This window comes from Gorilla gorilla, chromosome 2 (assembly GCF_029281585.2).
Source record: "Gorilla gorilla gorilla isolate KB3781 chromosome 2, NHGRI_mGorGor1-v2.1_pri, whole genome shotgun sequence".
In the NCBI taxonomy this organism is placed as follows: domain Eukaryota; kingdom Metazoa; phylum Chordata; class Mammalia; order Primates; family Hominidae; genus Gorilla; species Gorilla gorilla.
Genome location: NC_086017.1, coordinates 37466823 through 37483909, shown reverse-complemented (window position 1 = coordinate 37483909; position 17087 = coordinate 37466823). Strand labels below are relative to the sequence as shown.

Sequence of the window (17087 nt, the reverse complement as noted above, 5' to 3'; positions counted from 1 at the left end):
AGTATGGAAATGAAGTCGGGCCAATTTTTAATCTCTGCTGCCAGAGAGGCCCTTTCTGCTAATAGATAAAAACTCTTTTGCTCAACTTAGTAATGACTTGTAGTCTTTTGGATATGGCTGATCTGAATTGGACTGAACTCCACCATATTCCTGCTGAGTGGGTCATTACTGGAATGAGACATTTGCTCTTCAGAGAACAACTTTATTTTAATTTTCCTTGAGATTGAGTCTCACTCTGTCGACCAGGCTGGAGTGCAGTGGTGCGATCTCGGCTCACTGCAATCTCCACTTCCTGGGTTCATGCGATCCTCCTGCCTCAGCCTCCCGAGTAGCTGGGACTACAGGCAGGCGTCACCATAATTTTTGTATTTTTAGTAGAGGCATGGTTTCGCCATGTTGGCTGGGCTGGTCTCGAACTCCTGATCTCAAGTGATCTGTCCTGTTGGCTGGGCTGGTCTGGAACTCCTGACCTCAAGTGATCTGTCCTGGCCTCCCAAAGTGTTGGGATTACAGGCGAAAGCCACTGTGCCCGGCCAGAGAACAACTTTAGAATGAAGGAAATATGCAAAAGAACATCACATCAAGGATCTATTAATTACCATCTATTAATTACTATATGTGGGTAATTATGACTATTTCCCAAGCATTCTGCGTTGACTGCTTGAGAAGATGTTTGTCCTGCATGGTGGAGAGTGGAGAAGGGCCAGGATTCTTAGGTTAATCTATCTGTGGGTTATGACTTCCCACAATAGCCACCCCCGGCCCCCACCAGCCCTTTTATTGGCTCTGGATGGAAAATCCCTACCCATATGATGGTCCCTGGTCTCTCCTATAGTTTGACCAACAGTTGACCCAAAAGGTTATGGTCTTCAGCGTTTTAATTATATCCACGACTAGATACTGGGGTCTGTGTTCTTCAAAGTGTGGGGCTGCCTATTCTCCCAGGAACCAAGTGGCCTCCGTCTTAAGAAACTATGCTTACTAGGAAATACCCTGCCTACCTTAGGAATAAATGCAACTTAAGGAAAAAATAAGAGAGCTGAAAAAGTTGGTGCCATTTGACAAAAAAAGGGAAGGCATGAGATTTAACTCGTGCTCAAAGCTTCTCCGATACAAAATATTTGGTCATGTATTCATAATTTGCTTGACATTTCCAGCAAAGCGAAGATGGCAATAACAAAAGGAACTTCTTACAAGAGAAGAGAAAGACCCACGGAGCTCCGGAGTTTCTGTTGGAACAAGACTCTTCTGTTTTGCTTATATACAGTTAAGTTCGTTTAGTGTCTGATCCAGTGTCTGATGTAAGCCCACGTTCTCTTCTTTGGCCTGGGCAAGTTACTCTTCCAGGTCATCAATTGTCTTTTCCAGTTTTGCAACCGTTCTCTCTGCAGATTCAGCACGGGTCTCAGCCTCTTTCAGTTTGTCACACAGAAGTTTAATTTCTTTTTCACATTTGTCCTCCTTTTCAGAATACTTTTCAGATGCAGCCTCCAGAGATTTCAGATTGTTAGTAACATTCTTGAGTTCTTCTTCAAGGTCACCACATTTTAGTTCAGACACCTCCGCACGCTCCTCTGCCCTCTCCAGCTCACCCTCCAGGATGACCAGCTTACGAGCTACCTCCTCGTATTTGCGGTCAGCCTCTTCCGTGCTTGGCCTCTTTGAGCTGCATCTCCTGAATTTCCATCTTCTCCTCATCCTTCATGGCCCGGTTTTCTATCACCTTCATTCCTCTCTCACTCTCATCTGCAGCTTTTTCTGCCTCCTCCAGCTTCTGCGGGGCCGTGGCCAGTCGTTCCTGAGCCCTGTCCAACTTCTCCTCAACGAGCTGGATGCGTCGGTTGAGGGCGGCCACATCACCTTTAGCTTTCTCGCGCCGCTCACACTTGCCGTTGAGCTCCCGCTGCAGGCCCTGCGCGGTCTTCCGCCTCGTCCGCCTGCTGCTGCAGGGCCTAGATCTGGCGTTTCACCGCCTCCAGGTAGTTGAGGCCGGCCATGGCGCGGAGGCGCGGAGGCGCGGAGGCGCGGAGGCGCGGAGGCGCGGAGGCGCGGAGGCGCGGAGGCGCGGAGGCGCGGAGGCGCGGAGGCGCGGAGGCGCGGAGGCGCGGAGGCGCGGAGGCGCGGAGGCGCGGAGGCGCGGAGGCGCGGAGGCGCATGGGCAGCGGCGGACGCTCGGCTGGGGTCGGCTCTTCTCCGGCGAGAGCTGCACTGCTGCGCCCCGGCCCCCCCAAGCCTTTGCCTGCGCGGGGGCCGCCCCCGCCTCTCCCCGCCCCCCGGGCCGACTGCCGTCGGGGCGATGAGGTCACCCGGCCGGACCGCCGACGTCAGCACCACTGGCGGCTATCATTTTCTTAGGACGTGGTCTGACTTTCCTTTTTAACTCCAGCTTCCATTACGATTGGCATCATTTTATTTCTAGCACCCTGGAAGCTGTATCCACAACAATGAGACCTAGATATAAGTCCTCTAGACACCCCACGTTCTCCCAGTAAGTTCTGCTTTGCAGTTGGAGGGTATTTATGGTCAAGGCCAAATGGCAGACCAGCAAATGATCTCATTCTTCCTGGCCCACCTTTGCCCACAGAAAAGCATTTTGTGATCCAGATGAGATCTATCTCTCCATATACAAAAAAAAAAAAAAAAAAAAAAGGTTTTGTCCACATATATAAAATGGTCATAGTGACTCCTTAACCATAAAGTAACATATATAAGACACAAATTATCAAACCCTGATTACAGCTGAGTTATCACTAGGCACGTCAGGCGCAGCGCCTAAAACTCATGATAGCTTTAGAAACCAATAACATTTTAATTTTAATTTCTTTTAAAATTGGAAGAAAAAATAAATATAATAATATGAACATGATAAAAGCCACCTGGGTTTTATATATATATATATATATATATATATATATATATATTATTATTATTTTTTTTTTTTTTGAGATGGAGTCTCGCTCTATCCCCCAGGCTGGAGTGCAGTGGCGCAATCTCAGCTCACTGCAAGCTCCGCCTCCTGGGTTCATGCCATTCTCCTGCCTCAGCCTCTGAAGTAGCTGGGACTACAGGCGCCCACCACCACGCCCAGCTAATTTTTTGTATTTTTAGTAGAGAGGGGGTTTCACCGTGTTAGCCAGGATGGTCTCCATCTCCTGACCTTGTGATCGGCCTGCCTCGGCCTCCCAAAGTGCTGGGATTGCATGCCTGAGCCACTGCGCCCGGCTGGATTATATTCATTTTATACTGGTATAGTCATAAAATATAATTTTAAATTTTTTTGGAAGGAAGAAACTGACCCATGAAGGTAAAAATGCCTAGGGCATGTGAAAGTCATAATACAACCCTGGCTATAATTAGAGAGGGTCATTCTCTCAAAGTCTTCCACAACCTGGCCTCACCCCACATGTATAGCCTATGTCTAATTTTCCTCTGGTTGGGCCTTCTTGCTAATCTAGCTGGTTCTTCTCCAACTATTATTTGGGGGAGAGACCCAAGTCAAGCTTTCTTTTGTTAATGTGTCTTTATTCATTTATTTTTCACATTTGGAAAGCTTTCTACCTTACTAACACAAACTCTACCCATTTTAATCCCATCTTCTTTCATAAGGCCTTCCCTAACTACAGCCGCCTACATGGATCCCTCTATTTTCTAACATCTTACAGTGCTTTTAATTTATTGTAACTGCCAGAATACAGGCAAACACAGGTGAGAAGCAATCGCCCATTTCTCTATGAGTAATCACCTCCACCAAAAGAAAAAGAGATTTGGCCAATTTCACATTATAAACTTTTAGTCATGTTGACGAAATAGGCAAATGTCTATTTCAATTTAAATTAACTCGAATGTATTAATTTAAATGCACGAACGTTTTTAAAATAGCAATTGATCAAAAATCATGTCTTGATTTAGAAATACTGCTTTTTGTTCTTGTATCACATTCCGTGAGACAGTTTAAATAAAACTAGTTGCAACTTAATTTCTTAGTCATCACCAAGGCCACATTTTGAGTCATCAAATGCAGTGTTCAGATGGTATCATCTTCACTTCCAGCTAAGTTCTTTACTTCCAGATAGGTAAGTTTTCCTTTTCGAAATCCTGTATTGGGCTATTGCTAGAAAATTTATCCCAAACTACAAGTAGCTATTCACATATTAGGACTATTTGCTTATATTCATGATTTCCTCAATATAATTACTGAATTGCCTTTTTAAAAAATCTTGCTTTAAACTATCTTCTTTATAATACAGCCAACATCTTTAACTGAGAGGCTATAACCTTTGGAATAATTACCATATCTTTGTTAAACCTCTGCATTCCTTTTTGAAACAACTTTATCACTTGATATCTATAAACATGTCAAGCTAGTATTGACTGAAGTGGTTTCAGGTTAATATGTTATTCTCCATCAATAATTTGTTGTTCAAAATGAAGTCATTGAGACAGAGCCCATAATGTGAAAGACTTATAAGGACTAGAATTTAAGTCCAGTTACTCCTTTTCTGAAAGATAATTTAGGGGATAAGATTTTGCTGGCCAGGTGCGGTGGCAGACGCTTGTAATCCCAGCACTTTGGGAGGCTGAGGCGGGCGGATCACGAGGTCAGGAGATCGAGACCATGGTGAAACCCCGCCTCTACTAAAAATACAAAAAAAAAAAAAAAAATTAGCCGGGCTTGGTGGAGGGTGCCTGTAGAACCAGCTACTTGGAGAGGCTGAGGCAGGAGAATGGCATGAACCCAGGAGGCGGAGATCACAGTGAGCCGAGATCGCGCCACTGCACTCCAGCCTGGGCGACAGAGCGAGACTCCGTCTCAAAAAAAAAAAAAAAAAAGATTTTGCTTTGTATTTAAACCTATCTGTGTGTCCTACCATTTAACTATTTGTCACAATTTGGTAATTATTTCGGATGTATCAGTCTTTTCTCAAATGGATTGCTTTTATTTTCCACTTTTTATGATAAAATTTTAAAACGTACACAGAAACACAGACCCTAGCTTAATGAGCCAAATATACCCATAACCCAGCTTCAACAATAATCAGTAGATGGCCAGTCTTATTTCATGTATATCCCCACTCAGTCCCCACACTTTTATTATTTTGGGGCAAATTCCAGACTCTACTAATATCTTAAAAAATCCCGCCACTTCCAACCTAAAAAATTAATGATAATTCCTTACTATAATCAAATAACCAGTGTTTGAATTTTTACATATTGCTTTTATATTTTCTTTATTTCATTCCACATCAGGATAATGTCTATGCATCATGATTGTTTGGTCTCATTTCTTTTAAACTATCTGTCCTTCTTCAATCTCTTTTTTTCTTCTCTCTTTGCAGTTTTTTTTTCTTTCTTTTTTTTTAATTATACTTTATGTTTTAGGGTACATGTGCACATTGTGCAGGTTAGTTACATATGTATACATGTGCCATGCTGATGCGCTGCACCCACTAACTCGTCATCTAGAATTAGGTATATCTCCCAATGCTATCCCTCCCCCCTCCCCCCACCCCACCACAGTCCCCAGAGTGTGATATTCCCCTTCCTGTGTCCATGTGATCTCATTGTTCAATTCCCACCTATGAGTGAGAATATGCGGTGTTTGGTTTTTTGTTCTTGCAATAGTTTACTGAGAATGATGATTTCCAATTTCATCCATGTCCCTACAAAGGACATGAACTCATCATTTTTTATGGCTGCATAGTATTCCATGGTGTATATGTGCCACATTTTCTTAATCCAGTCTATCATTGTTGGACATTTGGGTTGGTTCCAAGTCTTTGCTATTGTGAATAATGCCGCAGTAAACATACGTGTGCATGTGTCTTTATAGCAGCATGATTTATAGTCCTTTGGGTATATACCCAGTAATGGGATGGCTGGGTCAAATGGTATTTCTAATTCTAGATCCCTGAGGAATCGCCACACTGACTTCCACAATGGTTGAACTAGTTTTCAGTACCACCAACAGTGTAAAAGTTTTTTTTGTTGAAGTCACTTGAATCATTTGATAGGAAGCATTTCCTACAGTCTGTATGTTGCTTGCTGCATCCCTGTGGTACCATTTAACACGTTTCTCTGTGTCTCATATTTCCTGTAAATGTGTAGTCAGATCAGGAGGCTTGATCAGATTTAGCCTCAATTATTATTTTTTTTGGCAAGACAACACCATAGGTGGTGCTGTGTCTTTTTCCTGGAAAGTGCGTAATGTCTGATTGTCTCCTTTTTGGTGATGTTATCAACCCCTAGTGATCATTGCCTAGATCCAGTAATTCAAATGGTGATATTCTAACTCTATCACTCATTCTTTATTTATTAGCTGGAATTTCTCTGTAAAGAAAAATTTCCCATATCAACTGTTTGGTTATTTTTTGCATAGTGAAGGCAAGATAAACGTTTTATTCTTTATTTGTCAGTTTAAAAATTAATGAAGTTGTTTCCTAGCATTCTTCAAAGATATTCAATGTTAATGCGATGGGGTTTTTTAGTGAACTTAGAGATTTAAACATATCTGAGAATTTTAAGTCATTATTGATGTTCAATTTGTTTCGTCTTTGACCAGTGGGAGCCTACTAACTACGGCATCTAAGTCTTTTTAACATGACCCTAGTAGTCTTTAAGAGCTGCCTTGCTTTATGGCATGACAAAGTGTGGTAGGCTTATTTTTTATGGAAATGTACAATGATTCCGGTTGGAATTAGCCATTTCTTCAGGGAGTCACAATCTGGGTGCTAGGCCTACCCTTCGGCAATAATTGGTTACTGTTGCTAGGCCTTTTCAGTGGACAGAACAAAAAATATAAATTTATTTTATGTAAACTTTCTTGAGGTATAATTCATATACAATAAAATTCACACATTTTAAGTATACAGGTAAAGACTTGACAAAGTATAAACCCATCCAAGCAGCACCCCAATAAACATATGGAAAATTTCCATCACTTCAGAAAATATCTTTATGCCTGTTTGTAAATCCCTTCTATCAGGCAGTTACTGGTCACTATATGTTGGTTTTAGCTACAGAAATTTATATAAATGCAACCATGCAGTACGTACTGTTTGGTGTCTGACTTCTTTTGTTTAGCATGTTTTAAAGATGTGTCCACGATGTTGCCTGTATCAATAATACATTCATTTTTGTTGATGAGTAATGCTCCATTGTGTAAATATACTGTAATTTGCTTGTCTATTTATCTGTTAATGGATATATTTGATTTGTTTCCAATTTGGGACCATTATGAATAAAGCCGTAACTATGTGCATACAGGTCTATTATTGAGCATAACTTTTTGTTTCTCTTGAATACATAGCTGGAAATAGAACAGCTAGATCATATGGTAAGGGTAGTATATGCTTAACTTTATAAGAAACGGTCACATTGTTTTCCAAAGTAGTTATGCTATTTAACACTTCTAATAAAAATGTATGGGTGCTCCAGTTACACCACATCCCTGCCAAAATTTGGTATTACAAGAACTTTTTATTTTAGCCTTTGTAGCCAGCAGGAAGTGAAATCTCATTGTGGTTTTAACTTACATTTTCCTTATAAACAATTTGTCATATGCTATTTGGCTATATATATGTTTGTGTCTGTGTGTGTGAAATGTCTGTTTAAGGCTTTTGCCCATTTTTTTTAACAAATTGAACTTATTTGTTTATTTGTTTAATGTGCCAGCATTTTGCTGGGAGTTACAGGGGATAGAAAAAAGTTAATTTGTAATAATCAGATTGTATCATTTTTATTTGACCTAACCCTACTTTTTAATGGGGTTTTGTCTCTCTCTATGTGTATCTCTCTCTTTTTTGGTGTTGGGTGATGAGGTCTTGCTCTGTCACCCAGGTTGGGGTGCAGTGGCATAATCTTAGCTCACTTCAACCTTGACCTCCTGAGCTCAAGCAATCCTTCTGAGTAGCTGGGATTACAGGTGGGAGCCACTGAGTTCAAGCAATTCTCCTGCCTCAGCCTTCCAAGTAGCTGGGATTACAGGCACGCACCACCATGCCTGGCTAATATTGTATTTTCAGTAGAGATGGAGTTTCACCATGTTGGTCAGGCTGGTCTTGAACTCCTCTTCCTCAGGTGATCCACCCGCCTTAGCCTCCCAAAGTGCTGGGATTACAGGCATGAGCCACCGCACCTGGCCTCCTTTTTCTTTTAATAATTTTGTATAAGATTCCACCATGGTTTGTTTCTGTTTATAACTTTTTAAGTGAAATAAATTTTCCTTTGTGTTAGGATGGAGGAGTGACAGTATAGCTTTTCTAGCTTCAGAGCTCTAGAGCTCTTCTACTGTTTTTACAAAGTGTTTAAAAAACAAACAGTCCTAGCACAGTGGCTCACACCTGTAATCCCAGCACTTTGGGAGGCCGAGGTGGGAAGATGGCTTGAGTCCAGGAGTTTGAGACCAGCCTGGCCAACATGGTGAAGTCTCTTCTCTACTAAAAATACAAAAATTAGCCAGAGGTGGTGGCATGAGCCTGTAGTCACAGGTACTCGGGAGGCTGAGGCAGGAGCATCACTTGAACCTGGGAGGCGAGGGTTGCAGTGAGCCAAGATCATGCTACTGCACTCCAGCCTGAGCAACTGCAAGATTCTGTCCCCCACCCCCAAAACAAACAAACAAACAAACGAAAACAACTCTGTGTGTGTATGTGAGACTTTAAATTTTCTGGACCTGATCATATCTGGATTGCTTTCTTCCCTACTTGTATCCGAACCTTTTTGTCCCGTGCCCCTCTGTCCTGGCCCTGCTCAGTTTGGATTACGTCCAGCATTTTCTCCTCACTGCCGAGCTTTGTCTTGGAAGGGAGCTCCTGTTTGTGTTTCAAGAGCGTTCGGGGCCCCGGTGACTCCAGCATTGTCAGATCCGACTGCTTTGCCATCTCCTTGCATGCACACTCAAATTGGATCTTGTGGAACCCCATTCCAGTGTAGTGGCTATTTTCAGATTGACCTGCCTTGCTTTCTGGTGAGTGTCCATTGGTGACTTAGCGCTTTCCTTTTCTCATGACTGTCAGAAACCCAGTCATCTTCCCTCTGTTTCATCCCAGTTTCTCATCCCACATGGGTCTTGCAGCTTTGGATAGTTTGTCCTTGCCCACAGTGTCTAGGAGTTGTGAGAATACCTTGCTATGCAGTTTTATTGTAGATGTTGCTACAGGTGATTGATTTTGATAGCCTAACTGCTCTGTCTGTTCATATGAGAAATTCAGAGAAATTCAAAACCACCATAAACATTTTGTCACAGTGCTAGGCACAGAGCAGATAATCTGATGTTTGCTGACTAATGAAAGTTTATAGAAAATGTTCTGTTGTTGTGTAACAAATTACCATAAATTTAGTGCTTTAAAACAACACATATTTATAATCCCACAGTTCCCGTAAGTCAGAGCCACAGCTTAGCGGGGTTCTCTTTTTCGGGGTCTTCACCACACTGTAATCCAGGTGTCAGCCAGGGTTGCAGCCTCAATAGAGACTCAAATGGGAGAAGATCCACTTCCAAGCTCCTCAGGTTGTTAGCAGAATTCATTTGTAGGACTGAGATCCCATTTCCTTGCTGGCTGTCAGCCAGGGGCTGCAGTCAGCTCCTGAAGGCCCCTATGGTTCCTTGCCTCACAGCCCTCTCCATAGGCCCTCTCACATCGTGACAGCTACTAAAGCCAGCAATAGAGAGCCTGTCTCTGATGTATGCTAGCAAGATGAGCCATATATATGTCATAACATAATCACAGGAGAGACATGCCATTAGCCTTGTCACAGCCTATTGATTAGAGGCAAGTAGTAGGTTTCTCCTACACAGAAGGAGAGAGGATTGTTCAGGGAAAGAACATGGGGCCACTCTAGAGTCTGTCCACCACGGTTCACATCTGCCTTGAGACCTGGTTTACCCTCTGTATTTGTTTTTTTGTTTGTTCGAGACAGAGTCTCACTCTGTCACCTAGGCTGGAGTGCAGTGGCACCATCTTGGCTCACTGCAACCTCTGCCACCTGGGTTCAAGTGATTCTCCTGCCTCAGCCTGCTGAGTAGCTGTGATTATAGGCACCTGCCACCATGCCTGATTAATTTTTGTAGTTTTTTTTTTAGTAGAGACAGGGTTTCACCATCTTGGTCAGGCTGGTCTTGAACTCCTGACCTTGTGATCCACCCACTTCAGCCTCCCAAAGTGCTGGGATTACAGGCATGAGCCACCGCACCTGGCCTACCCTCTTTATTTGTTAAGACAAAAAGGTTTCTGCTGATAGACTGCCAGTGGTGACTTTTAGCTTAATTTCGTGGCAAAGGATAATAAATTCAACTGTAATCGTGAAATATACAATTCAAATAGAAACTTTAACATCAATAACTTGAAAATCCTATTATAGAAAAGTTACTTTGATTCCTTGCCCTTCTCTGTGAAATGGACATGGGTGTCTCTATCGCTCCCAACCTCACAGAGAAAAAATTAAATGATGCTTTTTAGTATCCAGAGGAAAAATAAGATTTCATATGCATCTTAGGCATTTTTAACCTATTTTGTGTCACCTGTGCTTGTGTATACTTTTGGAGTACTTCAGAGAACACATGTCCAAGGATGAAATAGTACCAAAAGCAATGGTTTTAATACTCCAATAAATCAGACAACCCAGGTAACCATTTGGGGAAGAATCAAAAGACATGTATTTTGGAAACCACATTTTTTGGTGCTAATGATAAAGGAAATGATCTTATTTCCTATGCCAGACTAGCTAAGGGTTTAATGAACAAACACACTGTTTCATTACTTTTGCTTCTGTTCTAACACCTGAGAGTATCCATCAGATTCACCTTTGCTTCTCCACTTGCTCGTTCTGTCTTCTGTTTTCTTCATCTCATTATTTTTCTGGTAAGCAAAAAAGGGGTAGAAAAAAGTGTACCTCTGGTGAAGATAGATAATCATTTTTTGGGAATAATATTCTGTATGCTTAGAAGCATTCAGCTGTTGGAGTGAGGGATTCTCCTCCCCTGCTTCACAGTAGGAGAAACACTGAATAACCTTCATTTGGTGGATGACCATGGATGCTGTGTGCTATGGTGAAGCTGTTTCTTCCCAGCAGCAGGGAGAGAGTGAGGATAGGGAACTCAGGAATACAGCATACAATATATGGGTACAGATTGTGCAGGATGCCCTCTGCCCTGAATTCCTGATTCCCTTCCTTGTGAGAACAGCAATAATAATAATCAGAGTTGCCTTTCCAGTGGTGACAACCTACCCACAAGAACATACCCCTTGCAAAGTATCTTCTTCATCCCTCTCCAGAAAAGGAGAAGAGGAAACACAAGAAGAAATGCGTGGTGCAGAGCCTCAATTCCTACTTCATGGATGTGAAATGCCCAGGATGCTATAAAATCACTACAGGTCTTTAGCCATGCACAAATGGTAGTTTTGTGTGTTGGCTGCTCCATTGTCCTCTGCCAGCCTACGGAGTAAAAGCAAGGCTTACAGAAGGATGTTCCTTCAGAAGGAAACAGCACTAAAAGCACTCTGAATCAAGATGAATGGGAAACCATCTCAATAAACACATTTTGTATAAAATAATCATAATAATAATCAGCTAACATTTATTGAATAATTATACCAGGAGTGATATTCAAAATATTTTAACAACTGAAACAGCACAGGTATCAACCAATCAGAATGAATACTGGCCATAACGGCATCCACTCTGATTAGTCCATGCCCTCACCATGTCAGTTGTTAAATATTTTTTTTTCTTCTCTATGTTCTCATTTTTTTTTTTATTATACTTTAAGTTTTAGGGTACATGTGCACATTGTGCAGGTTAGTTACATATGTATACATGTGCCATGCTGGTGCACTGCACCCACTAACTCGTCATCTAGCATTAGGTATATCTCCTAATGCTATCCCTCCCCGCTCCCCCCACCCCACAACAGTCCCCAGAGTGTGATGTTCCCCTTCCAGTGTTCATGTGTTCTCAATGTTCAATTCCCACCTATGAGTGAGAACATGCAGTGTTTGGTTTTCCTTGCGATAGTTTACTGAGAATGATGGTTCCCAATTTCATCCATGTCCCTACAAAGGACATGAACTCATCATTTTTTATGGCTGCATAGTATTCCATGGTGTATATGTGCCACATTTTCTTAATCCAGTCTATCATTGTTGGACATTTGGGTTGATTCCAAGTCTTTGCTATTGTGAATAATGCCGCAATAAACATACGTGTGCATGTGTCTTTATAGCAGCATGATTTATAGTCCTTTGGGTATATACCCAGTAATGGGATGGCTGGGTCAAATGGTATTTCTAATTCTAGATCCCTGAGGAATCGCCACACTGACTTCCACAATGGTTGAACTAGTTTACAGTCCCACCAACAGTGTCAAAGTGTTCCTATTTCTCCACATCCTCTCCAGCACCTGTTGTTTCCTGACTTTTTAATGATTGCCATTCTAACTGGTGTGAGATGATATCTCATAGTGGTTTTGATTTGCATTTCTCTGATGGCCAGGGATGATGAGCATTTTTTCATGTGTTTTTTGGCTGCATAAATGTCTTCTTTTGAGAAGTGTCTGTTCATGTCCTTCGCCCACTTTTTGATGGGGTTGTTTGTTTTTTTGTTGTAAATTTGTTTGAGTTCATTGTAGATTCTGGATATTAGCCCTTTGTCAGATGAGTAGGTTGCGAAAATTTTCTCCCATGTTGTAGGTTGCCTGTTCACTCTGATGGTAGTTTCTTTTACTGTGCAGAAGCTCTTTAGTTTAATTAGATCCCATTTGTCAATTTTGTCTTTTGTTGCCATTGCTTTTGGTGTTTTGGACATGAAGTCCTTGCCCACGCCTATGTCCTGAATGGTAATGCCTAGGTTTTCTTCTAGGGTTTTTATGGTTTTAGGTCTAACGTTTAAATCTTTAATCCATCTTGAATTGATTTTTGTATAAGGTGTAAGGAAGGGATCCAGTTTCAGCTTTCTACATATGGCTAGCCAGTTTTCCCAGCACCATTTATTAAATAGGGAATCCTTTCCCCATTGCTTGTTTTTATCAGGTTTGTCAAAGATCAGATAGTTGTAGGTATGCGGCGTTATTTCTGAGGGCTCTGTTCTGTTCCATTGATCTATATCTCTGTTTTGGTACCAGTACCATGCTGTTTTGGTTACTGTAGCCTTGTAGTATAGTTTGAAGTCAGGTAGTGTGATGCCTCCAGCTTTGTTCTTTTGGCTTAGGATTGACTTGGTGATGCGGGCTCTTTTTTGGTTCCATATGAACTTTAAAGTAGTTTTTTCCAATTCTGTGAAGAAAGTCATTGGTAGCTTGATGGGGATGACTTTGAATCTGTAAATTACCTTGGGCAGTATGGCCATTTTCACAATATTGATTCTTCCTACCCATGAGCATGGAATGTTCTTCCATTTGTTTGTACCCTCTTTTATTTCCTTGAGCAGTGGTTTGTAGTTCTCCTTGAAGAGGTCCTTCACATCCCTTGTAAGTTGGATTCCTAGGTATTTTATTCTCTTTGAAGCAATTGTGAATGGGAGTTCACTCATGATTTGGCTCTCTGTTTGTCTGTTGTTGGTGTATAAGAATGCTTGTGATTTTTGTACATTGATTTTGTATCCTGAGACTTTGCTGAAGTTGCTTATCAGCTTAAGGAGATTTTGGGCTGAGACAGTGGGGTTTTCTAGATATACAATCATGTCGTCTGCAAACAGAGACAATTTGGCTTCCTCTTTTCCTACTTGAATACCCTTTATTTCCTTCTCCTGCCTGATTGCCCTGGCCAGAACTTCCAACACTATGTTGAATAGGAGTGGTGAGAGAGGGCACCCCTGTCTTGTGCCAGTTTTCAAAGGGAATGCTTCCAGTTTTTGCCCATTCAGTATGATATTGGCTGTGGGTTTGTCATAGATAGCTCTTATTATTTTGAAATACGTCCCATCAATACCTAATTTATTGAGAGTTTTTAGCATGAAGGGTTGTTGAATTTTGTCAAAGGCTTTTTCTGCATCTATTGAGATAATCATGTGGTTTTTGTCTTTGGCTCTGTTTATATGCTGGATTACATTTATTGATTTGTGTATATTGAACCAGCCTTGCATCCCAGGGATGAAGCCCACTTGATCATGGTGGATAAGCTTTTTGATGTGCTGCTGGATTCGGTTTGCCAGTATTTTATTGAGGATTTTTGCATCAATGTTCATCAAGGATATTGGTCTAAAATTCTCTTTTTTGGTTGTGTCTCTGCCCGGCTTTGGTATCAGAATGATGCTGGCCTCATAAAATGAGTTAGGGAGGATTCCCTCTTTTTCTATTGATTGGAATAGTTTCAGAAGGAATGGTACCAGTTCCTCCTTGTACCTCTGGTAGAATTCGGCTGTGAATCCATCTGGTCCTGGACTCTTTTTGGTTGGTAAACTATTGATTATTGCCACAATTTCAGCTCCTGTTATTGGTCTATTCAGAGATTCAACTTCTTCCTGATTTAGTCTTGGGAGGGTGTATGTGTCGAGGAATTTATCCATTTCTTCTAGATTTTCTAGTTTATTTGCGTAGAGGTGTTTGTAGTATTCTCTGATGGTAGTTTGTATTTCTGTGGGATCGGTGGTGATATCCCCTTTATCATTTTTTATTGTGTCTATTTGATTCTTCTCTCTTTTTTTCTTTATTAGTCTTGCTAGCGGTCTATCAATTTTGTTGATCCTTTCAAAAAACCAGCTCCTGGATTCATTGATTTTTTGAAGGGTTTTTTGTGTCTCTATTTCCTTCAGTTCTGCTCTGATTTTAGTTATTTCTTGCCTTCTGCTAGCTTTTGAATGTGTTTGCTCTTGCTTTTCTAGTTCTTTTAATTGTGATGTTAGGGTGTCAATTTTGGATCTTTCCTGCTTTCTCTTGTGGGCATTTAGTGCTATAAATTTCCCTCTACACACTGCTTTGAATGCATCCCAGAGATTCTGGTATGTTGTGTCTTTGTTCTCATTGGTTTCAAAGAACATCTTTATTTCTGCCTTCATTTCGTTGTGTACCCAGTAGTCATTCAGGAGCAGGTTGTTCAGTTTCCATGTAGTTGAGCGGCTTTGAGTGAGATTTTTAATCCTGAGTTCTAGTTTGATTGCACTGTGGTCTGAGAGATAGTTTGTTATAATTTCTGTTCTTTTACATTTGCTGAGGAGAGCTTTACTTCCAACTATGTGGTCAATTTTGGAATAGGTGTGGTGTGGTGCTGAAAAAAATGTATATTCTGTTGATTTGGGGTGGAGAGTTCTGTAGATGTCTATTAGGTCCGCTTGGTGCAGAGCTGAGTTCAATTCCTGGGTATCCTTGTTGACTTTCTGTCTCGTTGATCTGTCTAATGTTGACAGTGGGGTGTTAAAGTCTCCCACTATTAATGTGTGGGAGTCTAAGTCTCTTTGTAGGTCACTCAGGACTTGCTTTATGAATCTGGGTGCTCCTGTATTGGGTGCATATATATTTAGGATAGTTAGCTCCTCTTGTTGAATGGATCCCTTTACCATTATGTAATGGCCTTCTTTGTCTCTTTTGATCTTTGTTGGTTTAAAGTCTGTTTTATCAGAGACTAGGATTGCAACCCCTGCCTTTTTTTGTTTTCCATTTGCTTGGTAGATCTTCCTCCATCCTTTTATTTTGAGCCTATGTGTGTCTCTGCACGTGAGATGGGCTTCCTGAATACAGCACACTGATGGGTCTTGACTCTTTATCCAACTTGCCAGTCTGTGTCTTTTAATTGGAGAATTTAGTCCATTTACATTTAAAGTTAATATTGTTATGTGTGAATTTGATCCTGTCATTATGATGTTAGCTGGTGATTTTGCTCATTAGTTGATGCAGTTTCTTCCTAGTCTCGATGGTCTTTACATTTTGGCATGATTTTGCAGCGGCTGGTACCGGTTGTTCCTTTCCATGTTTAGCGCTTCCTTCAGGAGCTCTTTTAGGGCAGTCCTGGTGGTGACAAAATCTCTCAGCATTTGCTTGTCTGTAAAGTATTTTATTCCTCCTTCACTTACGAAGCTTAGTTTGGCTGGATATGAAATTCTGGGTTGAAAATTCTTTTCTTTAAGAATGTTGAATATTGGCCCCCACTCTCTTCTGGCTTGTAGGGTTTCTGCCGAGAAATCCGCTGTTAGTCTGATGGGCTTCCCTTTGAGGGTAACCCGACCTTTCTCTCTGGCTGCCCTTAACATTTTTTCCTTCATTTCAACTTTGGTGAATCTGACAATTATGTGTCTTGGAGTTGCTCTTCTCGAGGAGTATCTTTGTGGTGTTCTCTGTATTTCCTGAATCTGAATGTTGGCCTGCCTTGCTAGATTGGGGAAGTTCTCCTGGATAATATCCTGCAGAGTGTTTTCCAACTTGGTTCCATTCTCCCCATCACTTTCAGGTACACCAATCAGACGTAGATTTGGTCTTTTCACATAGTCCCATAATTCTTGGAGGCTTTGCTCATTTCTTTTTATTCTTTTTTCTCTAGACTTCCCTTCTCGCTTCATTTCATTCATTTCATCTTCCATTGCTGATACCCTTTCTTCCAGTTGATCGCATCAGCTCCTGAGGCTTCTGCATTCTTCACGTAGTTCTCGAGCCTTGGTTTTCAGCTCCATCAGCTCCTTTAAGCACTTCTCTGTATTGGTTATTCTAGTTATACATTCTTCTAAATTTTTTTCAAAGTTTTCAACTTCTTTGCCTTTGGTTTGAATGTCCTCCCGTAGCTCAGAGTAATTTGATCATCTGAGGCCTTCTTCTCTCAGCTCGTCAAAATCATTCTCCATCCAGCTTTGTTCTGTTGCTGGTGAGGAACTGCGTTCCTTTGGAGGAGGAGAGGTGCTCTGCGTTTTAGAGTTTCCAGTTTTTCTGTTCTGTTTTTTCCCCATCTTTGTGGTTTTATCTACTTTTGGTCTTTGATGATGGTGATGTACAGATGGGTTTTCGGTGTGGATGTCCTTTCTGTTTGTTAGTTTTCCTTCTAACAGACAGGACCCTCAGCTGCAGGTCTGTTGGAATACCCTGCCGTGTGAGGTGTCAGTGTGCCCCTGCTGGGGGGTGCCTCCCAGTTAGGCTGCTCGGGGGTCAGGGGTCAGGGACCCACTTGAGGAGG

General features: G+C 41.5%; 2 pseudogenes; one reads left to right on the top strand and one right to left on the bottom strand.

The window, feature by feature from the left end:
• Positions 1-1103: 1103 nt before the first annotated feature.
• Positions 1104-1997, bottom strand: LOC115934058 (tropomyosin alpha-4 chain-like; annotated as a pseudogene).
• Positions 1998-11028: 9031 nt separating this feature from the next.
• On the top strand, positions 11029-11491 carry LOC109026097 (small ribosomal subunit protein eS27-like; annotated as a pseudogene).
• The last annotated feature ends 5596 nt before the right edge of the window (positions 11492-17087 follow it).